Source organism: Mustela nivalis (genome assembly GCF_964662115.1).
Source record: "Mustela nivalis genome assembly, chromosome: 9".
In the NCBI taxonomy this organism is placed as follows: Eukaryota; Metazoa; Chordata; class Mammalia; order Carnivora; family Mustelidae; genus Mustela; species Mustela nivalis.
The window spans coordinates 73172401-73189659 of NC_139028.1; the positions used below are offsets into that span (position 1 = coordinate 73172401).

The following is a 17259-nucleotide window of genomic DNA, read 5'->3' on the forward strand; positions in this document are numbered from 1 at the left end:
CTGACCCAGAAAAAAAGACAGGTTAATGAGACATTCTTTCTGCACACCCAGCCCTGCCCCACTCCCACCCAAGAGCAGTGGTTCTCTACCTTGTTGCACAGTGGAATTACCTGGGCAGTTTTAAATATTACAGACGCCTGGGCCCCCTTATGTATCCCAACTGAATTATCAGGGGTATTGCCCAGACATGGTGAGGTTCAGATGCTGCCCCACTGATTCTAATGTACAGCCAGGGCTAGGAGTCACTGCCCTACAGTGGGGCTTGGTCTTCCAGGTTTTTAATGGCTTTATGGGCTGCCAGATCTGTCACCCGAGGTCATTTTTGGCACCTAACAGAGATAAGCCCACACACCTCTGTCCACCTAAGTACCAGCACCTGCGCTCCTTAGAGCAAGTAACATGTAAGATGTGGTAGGTTCTGGTGCTCCACCAAGAGGGACCCAATAAACAGATGGGATTGAGTAGGCAGAGCTGGATTGCTGCAAATAGGAGCTAAGGCAGTTGTTCCCTCAGGAAGCGGCTAAGGAGGCCAGATGGTCATTCAGCTAGGACTTTGTTTCTCCATCCTCAAATGGGTCAAATAAACTTTTCATGGGGCAGGTTTCCAGCCAGGTTCTCCCTGGTCCTGCAAGTGAGAAATGGGACACAAGAGGCACCCGGGTGGCTCAGTTGGTTAACTGTCTGCCCTCAGCTCAGGTCATGATCTCCAGGTCCAGAGATCAAGTCCGGTGTCAGGCTTCCTGCTATGCAGGGAGTCTGCGTCTCTCTCTCTCCCTCTGCCCCTCCACACTGCTCATTCTGTCTCTCTCTCTCTCTCTCAAATAAATAAATAAAAAGCAATGGGACACAAGACCTGTAGCTAATTCTGAATACAGACATCATTGCTTCAGCACGAGCATTTTTTAAAATAATTTATTTAAATTCAATTAATTAATATATAATATAATATTGGAACATAAACATTTTTGAGTAGAGAAAAGCTGTCATCAGATCTATGTTTAAAAAGATGCTCTGACAGTGGGGTTTTTATTAGTAGTATAATATCTTCCAGTCCACAAACTTTTAGTGCATTTCCTCTTGATACCAATCACTGATCTAGAGGTAGGAAATTTTAAAAATAAATAAATAACATACAACCTCTCCTCTTCATAAGCTAGTGGGGAAACTAGGCTGATAAATAGATCACTATAGACAAGGGGAAAATGGGAAGCCAAGGGTGTGCCCAAAGTATCATGGGTGACCAGGAGGCAATTCCTGAACTAAGTCAGAGGATGGATGGCACTTGGCTAAGTGGAGGTCAGGAAAACTTCTGAGGCAGAAGGTCAATGTGAACAAAGGCTACTTGAAGATTGGGGATAGCCTGACAGGAAACTATACTGACTGGAGGGAGCCACCAGGCATTGTGAGGCATAATGTATGGAGAAAGGAATCATAATAGCAAATGGCTTACACAGTGCTTACTATGTGACTGACATGATACTAAGTGTGTGTATATGTATGTGTGTGCATTTATTTTATGTACCTATGTATTTCTGTATTTGCCCATTCAGTTCTCATAGCAACCTAATGAAATAAGATTATCACCCCCATTTTACAGATGGGAAAACCAGGTCACAGGCAATAAAAGTAACTGCCCCAAAACACATAGCAAGTGACAGAGCCAAGATTTATACCAAAGTAGACTGGCTCCACAGCGTATACTCTTAATGCCATGTTCCATGTGATTAGCTAGCTTTTGTGACAGGTCACTGAGCAAGCCATGCTTAAAGAGATTGATGCTATCATGTAACAAAGGAAGCCATTGGATTATTCTATATTCTATATCATACAGAGACAAAATTGTTGGAGGAGATTTGAGGGCAGGAATAGCCAGGGAAGATTGGCTATAGAACAGGGAAAAGAAAAGTATGAATCAGGGCCATTGTTCCACTGGTGAAAGGAGAAAAAGGAATTGAGAAAAATTCTGGCTTTTGAATTAGTGGGACTTTGTGATTGATTAGAATTGGACAGATGGCATGGAGTCAGAATGTCACCCAGAGTTCTAATTTGGATGGAAAATAGAATTGAGGGGGGAGGGATGATGGCCATATTTAGACACGCTGGGTTTGGGGTATCCATGAGCACTCAGTAGGGATAGAGGACAGACAGCTGGATGTGCTGCTTCCACAATGGCCATGTGACCAATAACTTTCTGTGAGCATAACAGAGAGGGGGAGGTGAGGACAAATGTTACAAGAGGCCCTACTGTCTATTTCTCTCATAACTCTAAGTACCTCTCCACAAAATGGTTTATCAGTACCGGTCATTTATCAAACTCCCCAAGGTACTGAAACACTCCTTTTTGGCTGGCATTCAGTTATTTCTCTACAACCAAGCAAAGTTAGATTTTCACTTATCAAGCTCTATTCGTTATTCTAATTTAATTTCTCTGCAACCAGAGTTGAACTTTTTTTTTTTTTTTTTTAATGTGAAGTCGTTCTGACCTGAAAAGCACAATTGCTTCATACCATCATGACAGGTCAATTTCAGAACACAAGAGGTGATAGCATAACTTTCAGGCTCATTTCTGAGAGGTGAACCTCAGTCCAGCAGTCTGGGGCCTCTCAGGCAGTTTGCTGAAGTGGTGAAACTCCTCTTACTGCTGCTGTGCAGATTCAGGTCAGAACACTGTAGCCAATGAAATAGCCCCAGAACACCGACTGCCTCCTGGTGTTCTCTCTAGGTTCCCCAGCTCAGCTGAAGATGAGAAAAGCAGCTTCCCCACTGGCAGGAGACATGGATATCCATGTGCTCCATTTCCAAAATCTACACCCAAGGAATCCACTTCTTTCTGATGTGGTCTCCAGTCAGCTCGGTCACTCCATTTCGTCTCCACCCTTCACCCTCTTAGTCCCCGCCCATCACAGCAGGAACACAAACTAACATCAGTCATGGCATTGAAAGCCATGCTATCCCACCTAGTACCACAGAACTTTATCATTGGTTCAGCTTGACGTTGCCCTCATCCATTTGCATTGACAAACAGATGTAAGACATCTCAAGATGGTGGAGAAAGCTAATATTCTGTTGAGGGGATGTTGCAATGACTTGCTATCAATGCAATAACCACTCCCTTCTATTCCATAGGGGTAGCAAAGTGTCCAGCTAATCGCCTCCAGGGATCTCAACAAGAGGGAAGTGTTGAGATTCTGGGGAGCTATTTTAAAGAGAGCTAACTCAGCTGAGTGGACACCCTTTGTCCCTACACCTTTTTTTTTTTTCCTACTGGCATGCTAATGTGACAGATGTGACAGCTGGAGCTCCTCGGCCCTAGCTGCTGACCTTCAGATTTCTTTTAAAATTCAGACAATAACCTGATAATGTGTTTAAGCCACTGTATTTGAATTTTGGTTCCTAGTGGCTTTGCTACTGTGATTTCCTCCTGAGACTGGAAAGTAAGAAGACCTAGAATGGCCTTCCCCAGCCTTAGCAGATACTTCTTTGGGAACATCCACTATAGCACGGCATTGAAATTACTGTTATATGTGTTTATCTTCCCCCCTAGAGTGGGCTCTTTAAAGGCAAACACTCTTGACGTATTCATGATTGTGGAGCAGCACCAAGCACAGACCTAGCACAAGGCAAGAACTGTGCAAAAGTATGTTGAATAAACAAGTGGAAGGTGCACTGGGGATCTTGTGTTAATGACCGAATCCCTGGAATTAGCTAACTGATGAAGTTATGCACCATCAGTCTTATATGTAGGATGCCAGTATTTTAATCAAAATGCAAAATGCACCAGGCTTCATTGTCTCCACAGAGTGGTTGCTGAATTGATGCCTCCTTGGGGTGAGAAGGAACCCTTCCTGAGCATTAAAATATTCCACCATGATTAGTCACTCAGCAAAAAAAAATTATATTTCTTGAGGATCTTCTAGTGCTTGATAATTAACCCTAACATCTGCTTAGTGTGTTCAGTGTCTTCGTTGCCCCATTTTACTGGTAAGAAGCCTGAGGTCCAGATTGTGAGATGAAGTCATGTACCATTCCACAGTAAGGCAGGGATCTGAGCCAGACTCTGTCCACACTACATCTATATTACCTCACTTCCTTTCTACTTCACAGCAGTTTCAGTACTGAGGCTGAGATAGTCTCAGTTCCAAAAGAGAAAACACCAATGCACAGAAGGAGGCCTATGTCTCCCACCCTATGATCTAAAGGCTCTTTTAGCCCCAAGCAAAGAATTGATAAGAGGGAGGGAAAAGGACCGTGAGTCACTAGTAGTCTGAAGCCCCAGAGTTCCTCCTAAGACCTGAAAACGTGTGCAATTGCCTAAATTAAAATCAATATGCTGCTTGGCTGGAAGGCTGCACAATTGTTTTTGAAGCTGGTTATATTATGTTCTAAATGTTTAATCTGGCAGAGGCCATAAAAGACGAGTTCCAGGCCATTTGGAGTTTATATTGCGAACAAGATGGTCTGGGTGTCCGCTAAAACCAAAAAAAAAAAAAAAAAAAAAAAAAAGACAGAAATCCCAACAGAGTGGCACAGACAAATTGATCTGGTTCTGAGCTAGGCATCAGTTTGGGGTGAAAGAGACTCCTTTGTTGATAAGAGAAAGGCAATGATAAAAGCAAAATGGTCAGCCGTCAGACCTTACTTTCTAATGCTTGGGGAGGCTTCCCTGAGATGGCAAAGAAATCAATATGTCTCCAGCGGACGTGTTGATTCATGACACCAGACAGTCAACAAAGGCAATCCTACCTTCCAGATGTTAACAAAGGACCATTTAGCATGCACAAGTCTGATGCCCTTCGTGCCCAGGAGGGCAGATCCTCCCAACACAAAGCCTGCGCTGAAATAAACACACATAGAGTCCCCCTAAGGAATCCTCCTTTAGAAGGCTTCCTGGCCAGGGGGGAAAGTCTAGTATAGTGGTCAAATGTTCAGGCCTAAGTGTTAGATGTAAACTCAGATTCTAGCTCTTCCACCTACTCAGTACATCCCACTTTGTAACCTGTTTGTCTAGGCCTCTATTTCCTCAGCTAGTGGATTCCTTGTAGGAATAGGAGTACTGGTCTACCAGCAGTGACGTGAGAATTAAAGAAGATAATCACTGGTACAGTCTTCGGTATATAGTAAGTGATGAATAAGTGTTACCTATTAATATGAAGGTTCTCAGTATGTAAAAGAGCATGGACCAGGCACAGCAACATGTAAATGTCATAAAAAGCCAAAACTTGGCCTCTCTTTTTCATACTACAGGCATTAGGTACTTTCTTGGCAACAGACAGTATCTGCCATCTCTCGGTTACTATTATGCCAATGGTATGGCATTAGGATTTCAGAGCAGAGCAGAGCTTGAGCCTTGAAGCAAACTCACTGAAGTGTACTCAGGGTTTATCAGATTGAACCCTCCTTCTGGAAATATCCCCAGGGCATGAAGGCCATCATAAATTGTATACTTATTACATGCCAGATACAGTATCAACCACTTTCCAGCTACTCACACTGATTTCTTATAATTCTGTGAACAAAGAGAGGTACAGAGAGGTTGGAAAATTTGTCCACAGTCACACAGCAATCTTGGAAGGAGGGAGAAATCATGGTTTTTCCAAATTTGGGTTTCTAAATCCAGTATTTTTTTTCCACGATATAACAGCTGTGCCTTTATTTATAGAAATATAAATAAGATTGCAACGGATATGTTTAGCTTGCTTATGAAAGCCAACAGTTTTTAAGACTCTTTAAAATTACTTTAATTTAACCCATCTGTCTACAGAAACTTACTGCAATAATTACAAATGTTGTTACCTATTCATTTAAAGAACAAATATGCAAATTGTAATACTGTGCTATGCCAAGAGTGTGCATCAGCTAGTTTTTCAGTAAAGAAGTATCACCCTATAGTAGAAGATTACTTCCATAGAAAAGTGGGTTCAAATCCTGGCTCTACCATGCAGTAGTTCTGTGGCTTTGGACAAGTTCCTTAACTTCACGGAACCTCTATTTCCTCATACATAAAAGGCAGTTTTTAGGGGGTGCCTGGGTGGCTCAGAGGTTAAGCCTCTCCTTTCAGTGCAGGTCATGATCTCAGGGTCCTGGGATCGAGCCCCGCATGGGGCTCTCAGTGAGAGTCTGCTTCTTTCTCTCTCTCTCTCTCTCTCTGCCTGCCTCTCTGGCTGCTTGTGATCTCTGTCTGTCAAATAAATAAATAAAATCTTTAAAAAAAAAAAGGCAGTTTTTAATACTAATTCCAGGGCCACTGCAACAATTGCATAGATAATATGTATAAGGTACCAGTGTCTGGTACTACTAAATAATGGGAAACTATCATTATTCCTGGGAAATAACCCTTCTTTAAAATATTCTCTGATTCAGAGATATTACTATTCAAATAAGCAAATTTCACTAGCACAGAAGTCTGATAAGCCAGGATTTCAGCCCAAGGAAATGCTCATAACTGCAGAGAAGGATATGTGTGTGTGTATGATGATATGAATTACAGAATTCTTCATAATAGTGGGAAAAGGGAAATAATCTACATATCCATCAAAATAAGAATGGCTACATGAATTATGATTTATCTATATCAGGACAAACTTCTTCTGTATAGAGCCTGAGAGCAAATATTTTCAGCTTTTGTGGGCCATGCAGCCTGTGACACTGCTCTGTGTTGCTGTTGTAGTAATAAATCAGTCAAAGACAAAAGGTAAAATAATGGACCTGGACATGTCTCAAAATAAAACAAACCAAACTGTATTTAGAAAAATAGATGGATGGCCATGTTGGCTTCAGTGTTTTCCAACCTCTGGTATATATGGCTGAATACTATACAACTATTAAAAATGATAATAATCAAGTAGACTGGCATGTATTAGGACGGAAAGATATCACAAGGACTCCTACAAATCATAAGAAAAAAGTAAACATGGGGGCGCCTGGGTTGCTCAGATGGTTAATTAAGCCTCTGCCTTCAGCTCAAGTCATGATCTCGGGGTCCTGGGATCGAGCCCCACATCCGGCTCTCTGCTCAGCAGGGAGCCTGCTTCCTCCTCTCTCTCTGCCTGCCTCTCTGCCTACTTGTGATTTCTCTCTCTGTGTGTCAAATAAATAAATAAAATCTTTATTAAAAAAAAGGAAGAAAAAGGTAAACAACACAATAAAAATTGGGGAGAGAATATGAACAGGCAATTCGTAAAAGAGAAAATTCAAATATAAAAAGTTGCTCAACTAATTAACTTTTCCAAATCCAAACTGAAACAGGAAGATTCTATTTGTATTCACGATATCTGCAAAGCTTTAAACGCTGACAAAATCAAGAGTTGGTGATACCGTAGAGACAAGAGTACTCTGATACACTGTTAGAGCAAATACAAATAAGGACAATTACTTTGAGAATTCCTTTGGCAGAGTCCATTAAAACTGTAAATGTGCATATCCTATGACCCAGCATTTCCCCTTCTAGGTCTAAACCCCAGAGAACGATGTTCACATGTGTTCAAAAAGATTGAATAAGGAAACTAACTGAAGCATTATAATAGCAAGAAAATGAAAATAACCTAAGGATCCCCAATAATGGAATGGACAAATATAATGCAATACATTCATGTGACAAAGTACAATTCAGCAGTTAAGAGCTGTAAACCAACTCTATGTTTATAAACATAGGTGGAGCTCAGAAATACAATGCCAACTTTCAGAACAATCCTTACAGTATGATCCAATTTAGGTAAGAATTGGATACAAACAACAAACCATAAGCTTGTTACAGGTATATGTACATGTATATAAAGGCACTTATTTATTTTTATTTAAGTTCAATTTAGTTAACATATAGTGTATTATTAATTTCAGGAGCGGCACGTAGTGATTCATCATTTGCATATAAAACCCAGTGTTCACCGCAAGTGCCCTCATTAATACCCATCAGCCATTTACCCTACCCAACACCCACATTTCCTCCAAAAACCCTGATGCTCTCTAAAAAGTCTCTTATGGTTTGCCTCCTTCTGTTTTTATCTTGTTTTATTTTTCCTTCCTTTCCCTTATGTTCATCTGTTTTGTTTCTTAAATTCCCCATGAGTGAAATCATATGGTATTTGTCTTTCTCTGACTGACTTATTTCATTTAATGTAATACCCTCTAGTTCCATCCACATTGTTGCAAATGGCAAGATTTCATTCTTTTTGACGGGCAAGTGATATTCCTGTGTGTGTGTGTGTGTGTGTGTGTGTGTGTGTGTGTGTGTGTATACACCACATTTTTATCCATTTACCTATCTATGGACATCTGGGTTCTTTCCATACATTGGCTATTATAGACATTGCTGCTATAAACATTGGGGTATTTAAAGAAAGATTTGGAAGCATAGTCACTAAACTCAAAAAGTAGTTAGCTTGAAGCATAGGAGAGAAGAACAGAATTAGAAGTGGTAGATCAAGAAGACTTTAGCTTACCCATAATGTTCCACCTTTTTAAAAAGAAATAATCATGTCTTATCTTGTAATCAAAATAAATTTTCAATAAATAAATAAATTTTCAATTAATTTCAAGTGTTCCTGATACAACCACAGGGAAACTAAACTCTGAGAAACAAACTGAGGATTGCTGGAGGGGAGGTGGGTGGAGGAGAGGGGCAACTGGGTGATGGGCGTTAAGGAAGGTCCTTGGTGTAACGAGCCCTGGGTATTATGTACAGCTGATGAGTTACTAAATTATAACTCTGAAACTAATAATTTTTTTAAAAATCATGATATAGTAAATGAATATCCAAGTTACAAAACCACATATATTGTATGATGGCATTTTATTTTTTCAATTTTTACAAGTTGTTTTTGTGTGTGTTTGTGTATGTGTGTGTCTATCCATTTGTCTGTCTGTCTGGAAAGGTATATACCAAATAGTTAATAGGTTTATACAATTGTGGAAAGGGAACTAAAGCCTGTGAAAGAATAATATATTAGTCTTCTCTGGCTGTCATAACAAAAACCACCAGGTGAGTGGTTTAAACAACAGAGATTTATTTCTCAAAGTTCTGGAGGCTGTACACAGACCCAGTTGTTTGCAAATTTGATTTCTGGAGAGGTCTCTCTTCCTGGCTTGTAGATACCCACCTCCTTGCTATGTCTTCATGTGGCCTTTTCCTCAATGTGTTCCCCAAAGAGGAGGAAGAGAGAGGAAGGGGTTAAGGGGAACAAGCCCTAAGAACCTTAGTCCTCTCTGATCAGGGCCCCACCCTTATGACCCATTTAACCTTAATTAACCTTGGAAGCCCTTTTTCAAATACAGCTATACTGGGGGCTGGAGCTTCAATATATGAATTTTGAGGCAACACAAACATCAGTTCATGACAGATACTTTCCCTCTATTAATGAGCAAGTATGGTGTGGAGCTCATACTGCAGTTGGAGTTGGCTAGATTCTCACCCTTCCTGTGTCACTTCAGAGCAGCATGGCCACGTGAAAGTCAACCTCAGTTTCTTCATCTGAAAAGTCAGGATAGTACTGTTACTTAATATGGTGGTTACTGCATGCCAGGCACTCTTATAAGTACTTGATTTACTCTCTCTCTCCCTCTCTCTCAGTTCAACATATGAGGAAGGATCATACACCCATTTCAGAGATGAGGAAACTGAGATGCAAAGAAATCAGTGACTTGCCCAAATTCTAATGCTAGAATGTGGCAGACTTGGTTCAAGAGAACATAATCTCAAGTCATAAGCAGTACTCTAAATGTTAAGTTATTGTTTTCACTTTAAGTTACATGTACAAATATGTATAAGTTTTTTGTGTAAGTTTTATAATCCTTGAATTTTATAACTTAGAATATGTGTATATATGTATACCTATGTGTACATGTGTATATGTGTGTATATATGTAGTATTCGTTTCTTATTGCTGCTATAACAAATTACCAAGAAACTTAGTGTTTAAAAACAATAAAAATTTATTTTTAACAGTTAAGGAGGTCAGAAGTCTAAAAACAAGATGGTGGCAAGGCTATATTCCTTCTAGAGGATTCAAAGAAGTATCCATTCCCTTGCCCCCTCTAGCTCCTAGAGGTTGTTTATACTCCTGACTCGTGTTGCCTTTCTCCACTTCAAAGTGTATCATTTCCACCTCTAGCTCCAACACCACATCTCCTTTTACTGACTCTAACTCCTCCTCTTACAAGGAGGTCCCTCTTACAAGGACTTGGTCATTATGTTGGACCCACACAGATAATCCAAGAAACTCTCCCTACCTCAGAATCCTTAAATTAATCATATCTGCAAAGACTTTTTGCTATATAAGGTAACATATTCACAGATTCTCAGAATTAGCATATGGTCATCTTTGGGGGCCATGTATCAGACAGAACACACACACACACACACACACACACACTCACACAGTGTTTAATGGAGGAAATCTGATATATTAACCACACATTATACATATATATGTATACTGACTAATAGCACATTTGCCTTCACAGCACATTAAACACACACTGCATTTCCATTTATATAGTTTTTTTAATGGAAGAAATCTGAGGTCAGGACAAGGGAATCTGACTAAACCTCCTGCTCCAGAAATGAGGGCCGCAGGAGGTCAGGTGTCATGTCTGTCCACAAGTTGGGAATCACTGATCTAGTCCAGCACAGTAGGTTAAGAAAAAAGTGGTGACTAAGTGGACACACAAGTTCTCCAGAGCCCCAGAGCACTGCAGATATTTGTTCTGGGACAGCAGAACCACTTGAAGAACCTGCTTCCACCCATGGGTCAGAAAAACATATCCAGATAGAATCAAAGGGCCACTTGTCCAAACTGGTCCCAGGGCTGGGTCTGCATCAGTTTTGACACAGCTCTCTGACACCTCCTTGCTCAGGCTTTGACAATGTCTCCTAAAATAGCTGTACTCTAACCAACCTAAGTACTAAACCTTCTGCTCCAGGAAAGAAGAGAGCATTGTGGTTTCCTTGAAAAATCCTTGCATCTGGTGTTCGGCTGTAAGAGCCTCAATGGTGCCACTAAGTTGATTCTGTTTCTTCTTGAAAACACTCCCCACACAATTCTATGCATTTTAATTTGCAATCAGCAATGCTCTGTCAAGGTAACCACGGTGCTGCTGAGTGACAAGTCTCAGCCGCTGCTGTATGGACCCTCAATTATCTCCTGGCTGAGTGTGTTTCAAGAGACCATCTAGAGTTCTAAGTTATACATATTCCCCCCCAAGCCCACTGTACAGCTAGCCTGCCCCAGCTCCCACCATGTGTGAGCCCCACCAGGACATTCCTTTGCTTTGACCTAGGTCTGTGCCAGACCCTTTCCCAGTAGTTAGAGATAAATATGGTAGCTCGATAGATTTGGTCAACTCCCAAACTACCACTCTAGCTGCACTGCACAAATGAACCTAGACCACAACAGAAAGGCATGGGGGGAAGGTCAGAGGCCAGAGGATCCAGTCTCTCTGCATGCCCTGCTGCTGCCATTTGGTCAAGGGAGAGGTGCCCTATGGAGAGTGAGCCTCAAGTGGATTGACACAATGTCCCTGTCACTAATCCTGTCACCACATCTTATGCAAGCCACTTCTACTCACTTATCAGAGTGAGTCTGTGTGTCCTATATCAGACCAGTTTATGGGCCTGATAACAGCCCATGGCACTGTCATTTGCATTTATTACAGATTGTCATTAAGATTTCTTCTAGCTCAAAAAATCCACATTTTATTGAGGTAAGCTCTGAATTACTTATGGAAAAAAATGAACCAAGCCATGATTTTTTTTTAATTAAAATTACTTTAAAATGAAAAGTTTGTATACTTGACAATTTTCAGGGTCAAGATTATAATTTGTTTATGTCTTCCATTCATTCATTCTTATACAAATCTTTGAAAGGAAATGGGTGTTGAAAACTGACACATGGTATTTTTTTATTTATTTAAAGATTTTTATTTATTTATTTATTTAACAGAGAGAGATCACAAATAGGCAGAGAGGCAGGCAGAGCGGAGGATGGGGGCGGCAAACAGGCTCCCTGCTGATCAGAGAGCCCGATGCAATCCCAGGACCTGGGATCATGACCTGAGCTAAAGGCAGAGGCTTTAACCCACTGAGCCACCCAGGCGCCCTAACACATGGTATCTTTTATCTGGAGTCAAGTTGGAATTCTGTCTTGTAAGACATACATAACTCTTGACACTATGAGCCATATGGCTGAGGGGTTTTCCTCCTTATTTTAAATATGACTTATGTCAAATGTAACAAAGTTCAGAGGCTTAAGGCGCACAGAAAAGAGAAGGAAGGACTATGCATTGAGTAAAGGGAAATGCCTATTGGGCCTATTATAATGGACATTTTCTGTGAGACAGATGTCACCCCTAAATTTCAAATAAGGAAGCACATTCAGAGATGTTACATAAGTGACCCAGGTCACACTGCTAATTATGTGGATGTTGGGATTCATAATCTGTCTCTCAATTCCATGCTAATGTTTTTACATTGTGCTGCCTCTCCAGCACGTTAAAGCAGGATAAGTTTTCAAACAACCACAGAGAAGAGGGTGTTGAACATGACCATAAAATCTTCAAGTGAGCAATATAAAAGATTATGACAAATAAAGTTGGAGTTAGTCATAAGCCTGAGCTTCAGTTCTCTCAACATTTCACTGGACATTTCTGAATGTATTACTCTAGGGAGAGACTCTAAACTCATAAGTATATTCTTGGAATTTGGTGTGGAAACCAGGTCAAGATTCCATTTTTCCCCAAAATGCCTAGAGGACTTTCATGCCTCTCATTATTCTGTTTCTCATTCTCTATTCCTTTCTCCCATAAACTACACAGGCTCAGGCTATGCCCTTCATAGTCCAGAGGATGGCGATATCACAGGTGCCAGTGAGAAGGAGATTGGCAATGACTTGGGATTGGATGGTCTCATCCCCAAGGAGATGCCAGGCACTAGGACAAGCCATGTTTCTGTGGCTTATTGGTAATGGCTATGTTTCACTTATACTCCACACTTACACTGCTGCCTTCATGGAACTTAGGGTACTACAAAGAATTCAGTTTTACAAAGAATGACTCTACTCTCTTTTCTATGCTACTGTGTCTTTGATTCTGTCCAAAACTGTTACATTTATTATTGTAGAGCATCCTTAGGAAGAGAAAGAAAAAAACTCAAGCAAATAGCTAATGGTGTTAAGAGGAGTGCCATCATGATAGGAATTCAAATGGACTCTAGATCAAGGTTTCTTCGCCTTGGCACTATTGCCATTTTGAGCCAGATCATTCTCAGTAAGAATTACAAAGCAGAGCAGTCTTCCAATCCTAAATTCCTTCCCCTAGCTAAGTTCTACTCATCCTTCAGGTTCCTGCTTAAACATCACTTTCTGTGATAGTCTTCCCAGCCTTCCTGAATTCTGGTGCTTCCCTGCAGTGTGCTTCCAAGGCACCCCACTGAATGGTGTTGTAAGGTCCATTTACTTAGATGATGTAGCAGAGAATTTGCATAATGTTCTGATCCAGTCTCTTCTATCTGTTGTTTTCCCAGTCCAATTCCTCATTCGTTGTTTTTGTCCTCCTACAGCATCATCGCCAAACTGTCATCCAGTCTCTACATGCACACCTTCATTTTTTTTAAGAGATTTTATTTATTTATTTATTTATTTGACAGAGACACAGTCAGAGAGAAAACACAAGCAGAGAGAGTGGGGGAGGGAGAAGCAGGCTTCCCACTGAGCAGGGAGCCCGATGCGGGGCTTGATCCAAGACCCTGGGATCATGATGTGAGTGGAAGGCAGATGCGTAACAACCCAGGCGCCACCCAGGCGCCCCCACATTCACACCTTCAGTAATGAACCCACTACATTTTAAGATCTTCATCTTATTGCTGAAGAGTTCAAAGTGTACCCTAATTGTAACTCCCAATCTTTCTTCTTATAATTTCTTCTTAGCCCTGGCTTTACCACCAGAGGCCACTTTCAGAATGACAGATAGATGTAAGCAGCTCAGAATTATTTAACATTCCCAACCCAAACTGACCTCTGCCAACCACCCATTCTTTCCCTGTATTCACATCTCCTTAACTGGTCAGCTGTGTATTTTCAGGGAATACAGATTCCTGCTTTCTGAATGAGAGATGTGTGATAAGAAAGGTAAACCACAGAAGGGATAAATAAATCTCTTCCATGCCCAGCCTAGGAAGTTGGGTCTGGGTCCCAGGGAGAGTCAGGAGCAGCTATGCAATATCTTGAGTCAGAAACCCCCCTGCTCCTGCACAGGGTTTTGTGAATGTTCTTGAGATACCAAAGAGAGACAAATCCTGCATATACTTTGGAGAGTCCAAATGTATATACCAAGCCTCAAACCCTGTCATTTGCCCAATACAGGTGTTAAGGACTGAATGTTTGCATCACCCTCAAAATTCATAGGTCCAAACCCAGCCCCCAACATGATGGTATTTGGAGATGGGGCCTTTGGGAAGCAACTAGGGTTAGAGTAGGTTGTGATGGTGGAGCCCTCATGAGGAGAATAGTGGCCTTCTAAGAAGAGGAGGAGAGAGATCTAAACATGCTTGCAATGAGGAAAGGCCATGTGAGGACACAGTGAGAAGGTGGGCACCTGTGAGCCAGGATGAGTGCTCTCACCAAGAACCAAATTGGCCAGCACCTTGATCATGGACTTGTCAGCCTCCAGAACTGGGAGAAATAAACTTCTGTGGTGTAAGTCACCCAGAGTATGGTATTTTGATATGACAGCCTGAGCAGACTAATACACAGCAGGCAACTCAGAAAGAAGTCCATGTGCACAAAGGACATGGAGGAGAGTGCTGGTGTCAGCTTTCTCACCTCAAGGTTCTCACCAAGACCACGAGAAGCCCTCCCTCACAAACCCAGGCTGCTTAAGGAAATACGTTTCTCTCCCCAGAGGATGGCTCTCCTGGTACCATGCCAGGCTCTTTGCTCTCCCCAAAGCCAACTTCAGACCTCCCAGCACCTGTACCCCAGAGGTCCCCACCATTCCTCAGAAAAGAACAGTTACATTTGCATCTAGCCAGCAGCACCCTTACTGCTTAAATGTGATTTAAGGGTCTCTCATGGAACAAAAGCTTATCTTTTCCAGGTGCTCCTGTCTCCAATCTCACTTCCCTTAAAGCATTCTCCACACTGCTGCCAAAAGGGTCTTTCTAGAACACAAATATAATCTTGCTACTCCCCTGCTTACAGCCTGACTGCCTGCTACCTTTAGAGTAAAATCTAAACTCCTTTCTCAAACTGCCCCTGACCTCTCCCTGGGAGTCATAGCTGACTACCCACCACTTAGCCCCAAGTCATATGTCCCACATATCTGGGAGTTCCCCAAAGGTCCACAACCCCTTGGTATAGCCTTGTCTGTGCCAGTCCCTCTGCCTGGGATGGCCCCTATCCCCCACCCTCATCCCCTCTCTGGGCACCATTCTGTGACCAGCTCACCCCACTCCATATCCACCAGGCTGAATTAGTGGTCCCTTCTCTACATTTCTAAACCCCATATGTTTGCCTCTAATACAGGCAACACATCACAAACTTCTGTATCTGTCCTTTAAATTGCTTATTTCTCCCCTTTACCTGTAAGCCAGGACAATTATTAGTCGTTACTTGTAGCCCTCCTACTCAGTACAGAGCTTGACACATAGCTGGTGCTTATATATGGCTTTTGAATGAATGAGTGAATGAATAAGTGGCCTGTAATGATTGAAATAATGAGTAGTCTCACCATTATGGCAATTTCTAAAAGCTGCAACTAGGCCATGACCTCGTTAATGCTATATTAACCTCTCTCGTGTATCCCCAAATCCATAAACCACTGTCAATGTCCAAGCTGGTGACTGTTAGCCACATGTGGTCTTTAAGTTATACTAAAATTAAGTAAAATGTTAGTTCCTTGGTCACACTAACCACTAGTGGCTATCATGCTGGACAGCGCAGATGTAGAACATTTTTATCATCACGGAAAATTCTATTAGATAATCCTGGTCTAGAACAAAGCATATGAATTGAGGGTACAAAGTAGAGAATACATATACCTTCACCCTCAGGGAGATCAACATCTAACCTAGTTGATTCTGGCTCATCAGAAATTAGCCAAGCATTTCTGTCTTACCTGTGGTTCTGAATATTCATTTTTGTGTATATGTAAATTATTTCTCTGTTATGATAAAGTAAACAATTATTTTAAAATTTCTTGCTCCTTAAAATTATCCTGTTTTTTTTTTATAATTGCCATATGGCTCACTGATTTACAAGGGTGTTAAGAGACTTAATTAATGTTTATTTAGAGCTTTGCCTGTCAAGGTTGTTATTAGAGGATCCACGGAGATTTTGCTGGTAACAAAAAGTTTGGTGGAAAACCCTAGCTTATTTGAATAGAGGCATGCAAACAACAGGGAGAATTCTCCAGTCAGATTTAATTTATCACTTTCCTTTATCAACTATTTATTGAGCATGTACCATGTGTTTGGCAGTGAAAAGCAGAAGGAAAATGTGGCTCCTGCTGGAAACTAGTCATTACTTCCTAGTAATGGGATCCTTAGCATCCATCAAAATTGCTATCAGTGGGAGTGAAGCTATAAGGAGATGAAATGTAGATGTGGAGGGTACTGGCTGGTGGCTCAGGCTAACCCTGCCTTGATGGGGTCACCATAACCCTGGTTGTTAGCTGTGTGGATCCAGAACTGAATTATGCCCATAAAAAGGGATGGATTATCATCACCATCATCATCATCATCATGATAATCACTAACACTTAGATAATATTACTATGTGCCAGGCACTATCTAAGCCATAAGTCATACATATATCACTTATTAATCAATTACTTGCCAAATGTGATAACATTCCTCAGTGACCTAACACTAGTTTTGCATCTGTTCCAGAATCAGAGTACTTTGGGAACCTGCTTTAGAAGTCCAGAGATTGCTTGTTGGGATTTGACTACTGTAGAATGCAAGAGGTATCTAGCACCCCCACCTAAGCCTAACCAATTTACTTAGCTCTTAGAGCAGCTACAGAGTTCCTCCACTTCTTCCAGCTTCTAGACACACTGGTTAGTCAAGGTGCATACTTGGCCTAAATGGGCCATGGCCTCCTCCTTAGGATATATAACCTGGGACAAGAGAAATGTCAGTGAGTCCCCCAGCACTGGTGAAGGCTATAAGGCAAAACTTAGAATTTATAGAAGTCTCCACCATTTGGAGAAAGTGTGTACAAAGAGAGGCAGAAACCAGCCCATGGGAGAAACAAGAAAAGTCTTAGCCAT

The 17259-nt window shown here is 41.4% G+C and overlaps 1 long non-coding RNA gene across 2 annotated transcripts in view; it reads right to left on the reverse strand.

The window, feature by feature from the left end:
* Positions 1-17259, reverse strand: part of LOC309840743 — a 125824-nt gene that overhangs the window by 34105 nt on the left and 74460 nt on the right. Inside the window, exon 3 of one of the 2 annotated variants that reach the window (XR_014298771.1) lies at positions 9322-9466. The exons of the other annotated variant lie outside the window; for it this stretch is intronic. This is a non-coding gene — a long non-coding RNA (uncharacterized lncRNA). Of the gene's footprint in view, positions 1-9321; positions 9467-17259 lie in introns of those variants that run through there. 2 annotated transcript variants of the gene reach the window in all.